The sequence below is a fragment of the Grammomys surdaster genome, unplaced genomic scaffold (assembly GCF_004785775.1).
Source record: "Grammomys surdaster isolate TR1022 unplaced genomic scaffold, NIH_TR_1.0 724, whole genome shotgun sequence".
NCBI lineage: Eukaryota > Metazoa > Chordata > Mammalia > Rodentia > Muridae > Grammomys > Grammomys surdaster.
In genome coordinates this window covers 1,101,804-1,110,606 of record NW_021605143.1, presented here as the reverse complement: position 1 = coordinate 1,110,606, position 8,803 = coordinate 1,101,804, and positions in this window count along the sequence as shown.

Here is an 8,803-nt window from a genome sequence, read left to right as displayed (position 1 = left end):
AAATAATTTTTTTAAAGATTTATTTATTTTATGTATACCATTGCTCTTTTCAGACACACCAGAAGAGGGCATCAGATCCCATTACAGATGGTTGAGAGCCACTATGTGGTTGCTGGGAATTGAACTCAGGACCTCTGGAAGAGCAGTTGGTGCTCTTAACTACTGAGCCATCTCTCCAGCCCTAAAATAAAATTTTAAAAAATAAAATATTGTAAAAGGGAGCAGGTATTCACCTTTGCTCTTTTATTCATTCCCACAGTTGAAAACTTGTGTTCTGTCCCTGAGAGTTGGGGTCCTTTCAGTGAGTGGGTATATGGGCAGTTGGGAGCTAAAGAATACCACAAAGTCACATAATGCAAGAAACCTCACACAGAAGATTTATCTGGGAGAAACACAGAATGGTGGTGGTCTCTAAGCAGGAACAGTGATGACAGTGGGCTGTTCAGTGGGTCTTAGAAGCTTGTGCAGTGAGCTAGTAGAAGAGTTTTCCCACGGTATTGCTTGGTTGTTTACCTTGAGTCATGGTGGAGAGGATTTCCATGTCCTGGATTTCGGGAAAGGTTACGGCATGATAATTTTCCATTGGACTGGTACCCTCCACTTGGACTGGCCAGAATGTTCATAGAATCAAAAGTACCACCCTTTTTGTTTTGTTTTTTCCTGTTCCGACTGAAGAGATAGAAATTCCACCTCTTTATATCCCAAGCAGACCAATGGGAGGAGCACGGGAAGCCAGGAGAGCCTGACTCCCTTGTGAGGGAAGCAAGGAGGCCAACTCTATCTAGTACACCTGGCCCTTCACTCCAGGAGTTATCTCACAGATGAAGAAGCCAGGCAGTCATTATCTGAGGCTACAGGAGCATACTCTGCTCCTCCCCTAAGGGAAACACCAACAGACTCTGGTTACACACAGATAGATGGGGATGGGGAGGAGACACCTTTGCCCCATTCATGGCATATGTCCTGTTCTCTGCCAGTGACTTGTATAATTGGGAGACCCCAAACCCTCCATTCTCTAAAAAGCCACGGGCCCTTATCAGTCTATTGGAAACTGTCTTTTACTCTCACCAATCAACCTGGGATGACTGCCAGAAACTCTAGGCCACCTTCTTCAGCTGAGGAGTGAAACAGGATCCAGCTGGAAAGTAGGAAACTGGCTCTGAGGCCTAGTAGGGCATCCGTGTTGGATAGTGATGCCCACACAGAACAAACCTTCCCATATACCTGGCCAGCTGGGACCCAAAACCAGGGAAAATAAGGGAGTTTTGGACATGTTGACATGCACTATTTGGGGAGCTAAAAGAGGCAGCCAGAAAACCCACCAATCTATCCAAGGTAAGTTACTCAGGGACCTGAGATCATCTGCTGGGCTTCTGGGAGGGTTCCATGAGGCATGTAGGCTATTTACCCCCATATATCCAGATGCCCCCCACCCAAGATCAGCGAGCCACTGCTACTGCCTTAGTCATGCAGTCGGCTCCAAAGATAAGGAGAACGCTCCAGAAATGAGAGGAATTCAGAGGATCAATGGGTCCCAACTCTTAGAAATTGTTCAGAAAATTATAATAATTGAGATTCAGCTGAAGACGGGAAGGAAGGAAACTCCTGTGCAGTGATTACTGCTTTAAGGAAAATAGACAGGAGAGGAAATAGACCAGGAGAAAGAAAGAAAAGGTTTGGAGAAAGACCAACATGCCTATTGTAAGCAGATGGTAACTGGAAGAATGAATGTCCTAGTGGAAAGGAAGAAGAGAGAGGGCTAGCCATCACATTCTCTAGCTAGCTGAAAACTGACAAGTCAGGGCTCCATTCACCTTAGCCCTGGGAGCCCAGGATGACTGACCACAAGGATGGAAGCAAATCTTTTAACTTCCTGATAGATACTGGGGCAGCCTGCTCTGTCTTCAGAACCTCTTGGACCCCTCACTTCTAAAACAACAACAAAACAATGCTCCAGGTAGCATCAGACCAAACCACCAATTTTACATGGATGACCTCCTGTGAACCTAGGAAAAGATACTGTGACTCCTTCTCTTCTAGTTATACCACACTGATCAAACCCATTGATTGAAAGGGACTTATTAGAAAAATTCAGAGTCACCATCTTTTGGGGGAGAACTTGGCTAGTCTAACTCTGGACTCAGTCCAAACCCCTACCAACATTCTGGGTACCTGTCCTCTGTCTGAGAGGTTCCTTTTATATGAGAATTCAGCCACAACAAAGGAAGAGAAAGCTACCTACGGGAACTCAAAATAAGGTATTCTGACGTTTGTCCTAAGGGGGATCCACCCAGCTTAGCACCACGATGGCTGCCCGTCATGCATCATAGTTTGATTAGTAAGTTCTATGACACTGGTACAGGTTAAGCAATACCACACTGAAGTGGGAATTTCTGGTTTCTTTGAAGACTCAGTCTTGTCATGCGATGTTTTTCTGGAGTAGATAGTTGGAAGAATGTTTTGCTGAAGCAGACACAGGTGGAAGGATGTTTCACTTAAGCAGACGCGTGAGAGGACACATGGTATTTAGAAAGAATATAAATATGACCCCACAGACAGCAGGAGGAGGCTCTAGCCTTGGTTTACCTTGCTCTGACTCACTAGTCTCCACTGACAACACTCATGTATTGGTTACTGATCTTCACAGAGAGTAACTCGCCAAAGAACTTCTCGTGATATCATGGCGGCCTCTTGCTGCTTCTGCTGATTGGGGCCAATTGGCGGAGCCTTGCGGTTTCTTCTGGATCGAACCACCATTGCTGATTTGTGCGTGGTAATTGCTGAGTGGATTAGACTGCTAATAATTCCTGTTAGTGTTTGCTAGAGGACTGGACTGGTGACAACAAAGATTCAAGTAGCCCAAAGAACTATTTCTAAACAGGTCCGCATTACCCTTTGCCCTACTAACCTTTCCACTACCTCTGGTGGGTGGTAGGCTAGAGGGAGGTTGAAACATTTAAGAACCCTTATTAAAGTAGGTTTTGAAAAATTTAAACCTACACCCCATGATGCCCAGAAGACCACACCAAGCTTGGGCCGACCAACTCGGCTGTCATCTGGGACCACATCCAGTGCTTCAAGTCAAACTGTCCCAATATCTATCCCCTCTACAAGCAGCTACAGCTGGTGGAGGAGCCGGCACTGGGAATAAGTCAATGTTGTTGAGGATAAAAACCTGGATCATGGCTGTGTTTGAACTGCAAAGCAACTCTGAGGAGCCTGAGTGACCCATGGGGGCTCCGAGAGGTGACAAGGCAGCAGCAAATGAGTCCCCAGGGCCCCCAGTGTCCCCCAAAACACCAGAGAAGGGCAAGTCCATAGGAAGATGCTTTCAAGAAGCAGACTCATGGAATTTGTCTAAGTTTCTATTCCTGCACAAAACACCATGACCGAGAAGCAAATCTTATAAAGGACAACATTTTTTTGTTGTTGTTTTTCCAAGACAGGGTTTCTCTGTGTAGCCCTGGCTGTCCTGGAACTCACTCTGTAGACCAGGCTGGCCTCGAACTCAGAAGCCTGCCTGTCTCTGAAAGGACAACATTTAATTGAGCTGGCTTACAGGTTCAGAGGTTCAGTCCTTCACCATCAAGGTAGGAACAGGGTAGCATCCAGGCAGACATGGTGCAGGAGAAGCTGAGAGTTCTACATGTTCATCTGAAGGTTGCTAGTGGAAGACTGACTTCCAGGCAGCTAGGACTAGGGTCTTAAAGCCCACATCCACAGTGATACATCTACTCCAACAAGGCCACACCTCCTAATAGTGTCACTCGCTGGACCAAGCATATACAAACCATCACACAATTGGAAGGAAAGATGGAAGAACAGAGATAGAACTCAGGGGAGAAGGTCAAACTATAGACCTCAAAGCTGTGGTTCATGCTGTAGTCAGAAATCATGTGGAAGTCCATGATCCAGGTGACTCCTGGAGATAAAGGGCAAAGAGCTTCTATTGCAGTGGTAGGTATGGATGACCACAGACTCACGGTTAAGAATAGGAGTCTTAGCAGGGCGATGGTGGCGCACGCCTTTAATCCCAGCACTTGGGAGGCAGAGACAGGCGGATTTCTGAGTTCGAGAGTTCGAGGCTAGCCTGGTCTACAGAGTGAGTTCCAGGACAGCCAAGACTACACAGAGAAACCCTGTCTTGAAAAAAAAAACCAAACCAAAAAAAAAAGAAAAGAAAAGAAAAAAGAATAGGAGTCTTAGGCAGCTTCTGGAAGAACCCCTCCCTCTGCCTCAATCCCCTCCCCACTCCCAAAAGGAGACAGTCTAGACAAGAAAACATTGAGGAGAACTCTTTAAATTGTGATAAGGATGTTGAAGAACAACTCTTCACTACTGATGGCTTCTAGCAGGGGTAGGGGTGGGGAAGAATCAGTTTTCTTTAAGGGGCTGGTCACTGGGAGTTTGACCATGCTCCAGGGAGTATGTGGGCAACATGAGTTGTATTTGGTATTTTTTTCTTTTCTTTTTTTCTTCTTCTTCTCTTTTGTTTTGAGGAAGGTCATAAGGGTGGTGGGAGGACTGGGAAGTGAATGGGATCAGGGTACATTATGTAAAATTTCCAAATAATCAATAAAAAAAACATTAAGTTAAAAAAAAAAACACACAATACCACAAAAGCTGGGCAGTCAAGCAAGAAATTGCCAAACACATCTACCAATTAAGAAAGGCAAGAATCCTCATTTCCTGCCAATCCCCATGAAAAACTCCCTTGCCCCCCCCCCCCCGCCCAGTCTTAGTGTAGGCTTTACTGCTGTGAAGAGACACCATGACCAAGGCAACTCTTATAAAGGAAAAAAAAATCACTTAAATGAGGCTGGTTTACAGTTTCAGAAGTTTAGTCCATTATCATCAAGGTGAGAAGAACAGAGGCAGGCAGGCAGGCAGGCAGGCAGGCATGGCGCTGGAGCAGAAGCTGAGAGTTCTGTATCTTGATCCAAAAGCAGGCAGGAGAGGGTCTCTTCTGCAAGAAGCCAGGAGAAGACTATCTTCCACAGGCCACCAGAAGGAGATTGTCTTACACAGACAGCCAGGAGGAGACTGTGTCACGCTAGGCAGACTTTAGCTTATATATGAGACTGCCCACCTCCACGGTGACACACTTTCTCTAACAAGGCCACACCTCCTCTAACAAGGCCACACCTCCTCTAACAAGGCCACACCTCCTCTAACAAGGCCAATCCTAATAGTGCCACTTCCCATGACTCAAGCATATTGGAACTACCACAGTCCCCAGCACTGAAACTCAGTACTCAAGACTACAACTGGCACAGGACTTGAGGGAAGTCAACAAACTAGTAGAAAGCATCACCTCCCCCCCCACACACAGACACACACAGTGACACACACAGTACTGAGCCCTCACACACCCGAAGCCTGTTGCCCCAGGAAAGGGAGGAAGATTTAAAGAATGTTTCTGTCTCCCCAGCCAACCCATTTGTTTTTTGATAGACCAACCATTGGGTATAACTGGAGGTAGCTATCCTGATTAACTAAGGGCTCAACATCTCACCAACATTGTTTGATGAAGCTCTGAGTGTAGACCTGTTGGAATTTAGACAAAAGTATCCACAAAGTACCGTGGTCTAGTATGTTAGTATGTAGATGACTTCCTGCTAGCCTTGACCACTAAGGAGGACCATAGAGAATCCCCAAATCCTAGGATACAGAGCCTCTGTCAAAGAGGCTCAGCTGTGTATCTCTCAGATCATGGATCTAGGCTACAGCTTAGAGTAGCAGTTCTCAACCAAGGACTATGATACCTTTGGGGTCAAAAGACCCTTCCACAGGAGTCACAAATCATATTTCCTGTATATCAGATATTTACATTATGACTCATAACTAGCAAAATTACAGCTATGAGGTAGCAATGAAATAATCTTATGGTTGGGGGGTCCCCACAGAGTGAAGAGCTGTAGTAAAGGGCTGTAGCATTATAAAGACTGAGAACTCCTGGCCTAGAGGATGACTGGAAGACACTTTCCCATGACTGTATTTCACACCCTGAAAATCCATGCTCCCACATTGTCTTAGTTAGGGCTTTTCATTGCTGTGAGCAGACCATGACCAAGGCAACTCTTTTAAAGGACAACATTTAATTGGGCTGGCTTACGGGTTCATTATGGCAGAAGCATGACAGCATCCAGGCAGATGTGGGGCTGGGGGAGCTAAGAGTTCTATGTCTTTATCCAAAGACAGACAGGAGAAGACTAGCTTCCAGGCAGCTGGCTGGAGGAAGGTTTCCAAGTTGACCCCCACAGTGATGCACTTCCATCATCATGGAAACACCTACTCCAACAAGGCCACACCTACTCCAGCAAGGCCATACTTCCCAGTAGTGCCACTCTATGGGCAAAGCATATTCAAACCACCACACACATTAAAACAAAACACCAGGAATTTCTGAACTATGGCTGATTGGATATTGCCAGCTATTGATAATGGATTTGATGAGATAGCTAAGCCACTCTATGCTAGCACATATGACACACAGCCCTTGGAATGGACCAGGACTGAGCAGAGGGCCTTCAAGGCCTTGAAAAGGGGCCTTGTGTTTGCCCCAGCCCTGCCCTTCCCAGGAATTACTAAGCTATTCCATTCATAGATGAACGAGGCCAGAGGCATTGCCAAGGGGGTCCTCACACAAACCCAGAGACCCTAGAAAGGCCAGTAGCATATCTAAGAGATTTAACCCTGTTACAGGCACAGACCTGCATGTATAATAAGGGTTGTAGCTGCCACCTTCCTGCTGGCAAAGAAGCTGACAGTTGACTTTAGAGAAAGAACTGTTCCTAATAGCCCTTCACTCTGTCAAAGGCCTCTGGGGAGTGGCACCCAAGAAATGGATGTCTAATGCCCAGGTGACCAAACACCAAGCTCTACTTCTGGATCAACCCCGAATTTGTTTCCTTAAGACATCAGCCCTCAATCCTGCCAGTCTCCTGGTTGACAATGAGCCCTTGGAACCCCAGCATGACAGCCCTGAGTTGGCTGTCTTGATCCAGCCCTTCAGGCATGATCTGATTGATGTCCTGTTGGCAACATCAGATGAGGTATTGTTCACAGACAGGAGTAGTTTCATCCAAGACAAGATCAAGTACACCCAAAGTAGCAGTGGTGACCCAAGATAAGACTATCTGGGCATGATCTTTAAGTAGGGGAACCTCAGCTCAGTGATATGAACTTTTGGCACTGACTCAAGCACTCTGCTCATCGAAAGACAAGGCTATCACCGTGTTCACTGATAGCTGATATGTTTTTATCATGGCTTGTATTCATGGGGCTCTACACGGGAGAGGGGATGGCTAACCTCAGCAGGAAAAAAAATAAAACTTGAAAAAGAAATCTTAGCCCTACTGGGGGCTATCTGGTTACCTAAAAAGATGGCTATTGTCCATTGCACAGGACACCAAAATGGATATTTCCCTAGAAGCCAGAAGTAACACAGCTGCTAACTTGAATGCTTAGGAAATGGCTCCAGAGCCAGGTGAGTCTCTCTAAGTCTTGGTAGCCCTGCCAGAGTATAGTTTACTGGATCGTCTTGGATATACCCCAGGTGTGATTGACTGGACAGAACCAGAACTGGCCACACGGGATGAACAAGGATGGTGGACACTGTCAGATGGCAGAGCTATTCTTCCCATGAGTCTGGGAAGATAACTGGTTATAATCTCCAGGTCTCTTACCTAGAGACCACAAAAACCACTGAACTACTCAGGCACAGGTATTATGTTCCAAATTTGGAGAGACCAATTAGAGATCCCACTTCTAGATATGCCATCGGTGTACAGGTTAAACCCCAAAGGGGGAAAGCCCCTCAAGGGATCAGGGCTCAAAGAAATGAGCAGCAGTGAAAATTGGGTTTCACTCAAATTAGGCTGACAGTTTGGGGTTACAAGTACCTGTTGTATTTGTGGACACCTTCTCAGGGTGTATGGAAGCCTAACCCACCTACACAGAGAATGCCCCAGTAGTTATAAAGAAGTTTCTTCAGGAGTTAGCCCCAGGTTTGGACTGCCCTAGCTTTGGTGTTCAACAAGGGCCTGGCCTTCAGGGCCAAAGTATTTCAGAGTTTGGCAAAGGTGCACACAGGTCACAGGGCTGTGACAGGTAGAAGGAATGAGTAAAACTTGAAGGTTGCCTCCATTTTCCCCAAACTCTGGGATGTCCCAAGCAGAAATGCTTCATCTCTAGATTCCCAAATCCTTGTGGCCTTTACAAGAAACTTGCCAAGCCACAATCTGAACCATAAAGGAAATCTTACCATCTCCCACCTCCAACCATCCCCCCACACACACACATACCAGTTCCACTTGGTTTGCATAAAAAGAAACCAGGTCTGGACCCTGGGACATGTCTGGAAGGGACCCTATCCAGTTATCCTCACTACCCCAACTGATGTCAAACTAACCATCTCATCTCTTGAATCCATCACTCCCAGCTAAATATAGGTCACAGAGGATGCCCACCAGTGGACTGGTCATCTAAGAACCCCGGAGCCCTAGAGATAAATGGAGGTGTTGTGTTTCTTCCTTCCTCCTCCCTGGGGTATGACCCTATAACCTCCACAGACCAGAAAATTAGAACTGAGAAAGACAGATAATGAAAACAATTCTCGCCGGGCGGTGGTGGCGCACGCCTTTAATCCCAGCACTTGGGAGGCAGAGGCAGGCGGATTTCTGAGTTTGAGGCCAGCCTGGTCTACAGAGTGAGTTCCAGGACAGCCAGGGCTACACAGAGAAACTGTGTCTCGAAAAAAAACAAAAACAAGAAAGAAAGAAAGAAAGAAAGAAAGAAAGAA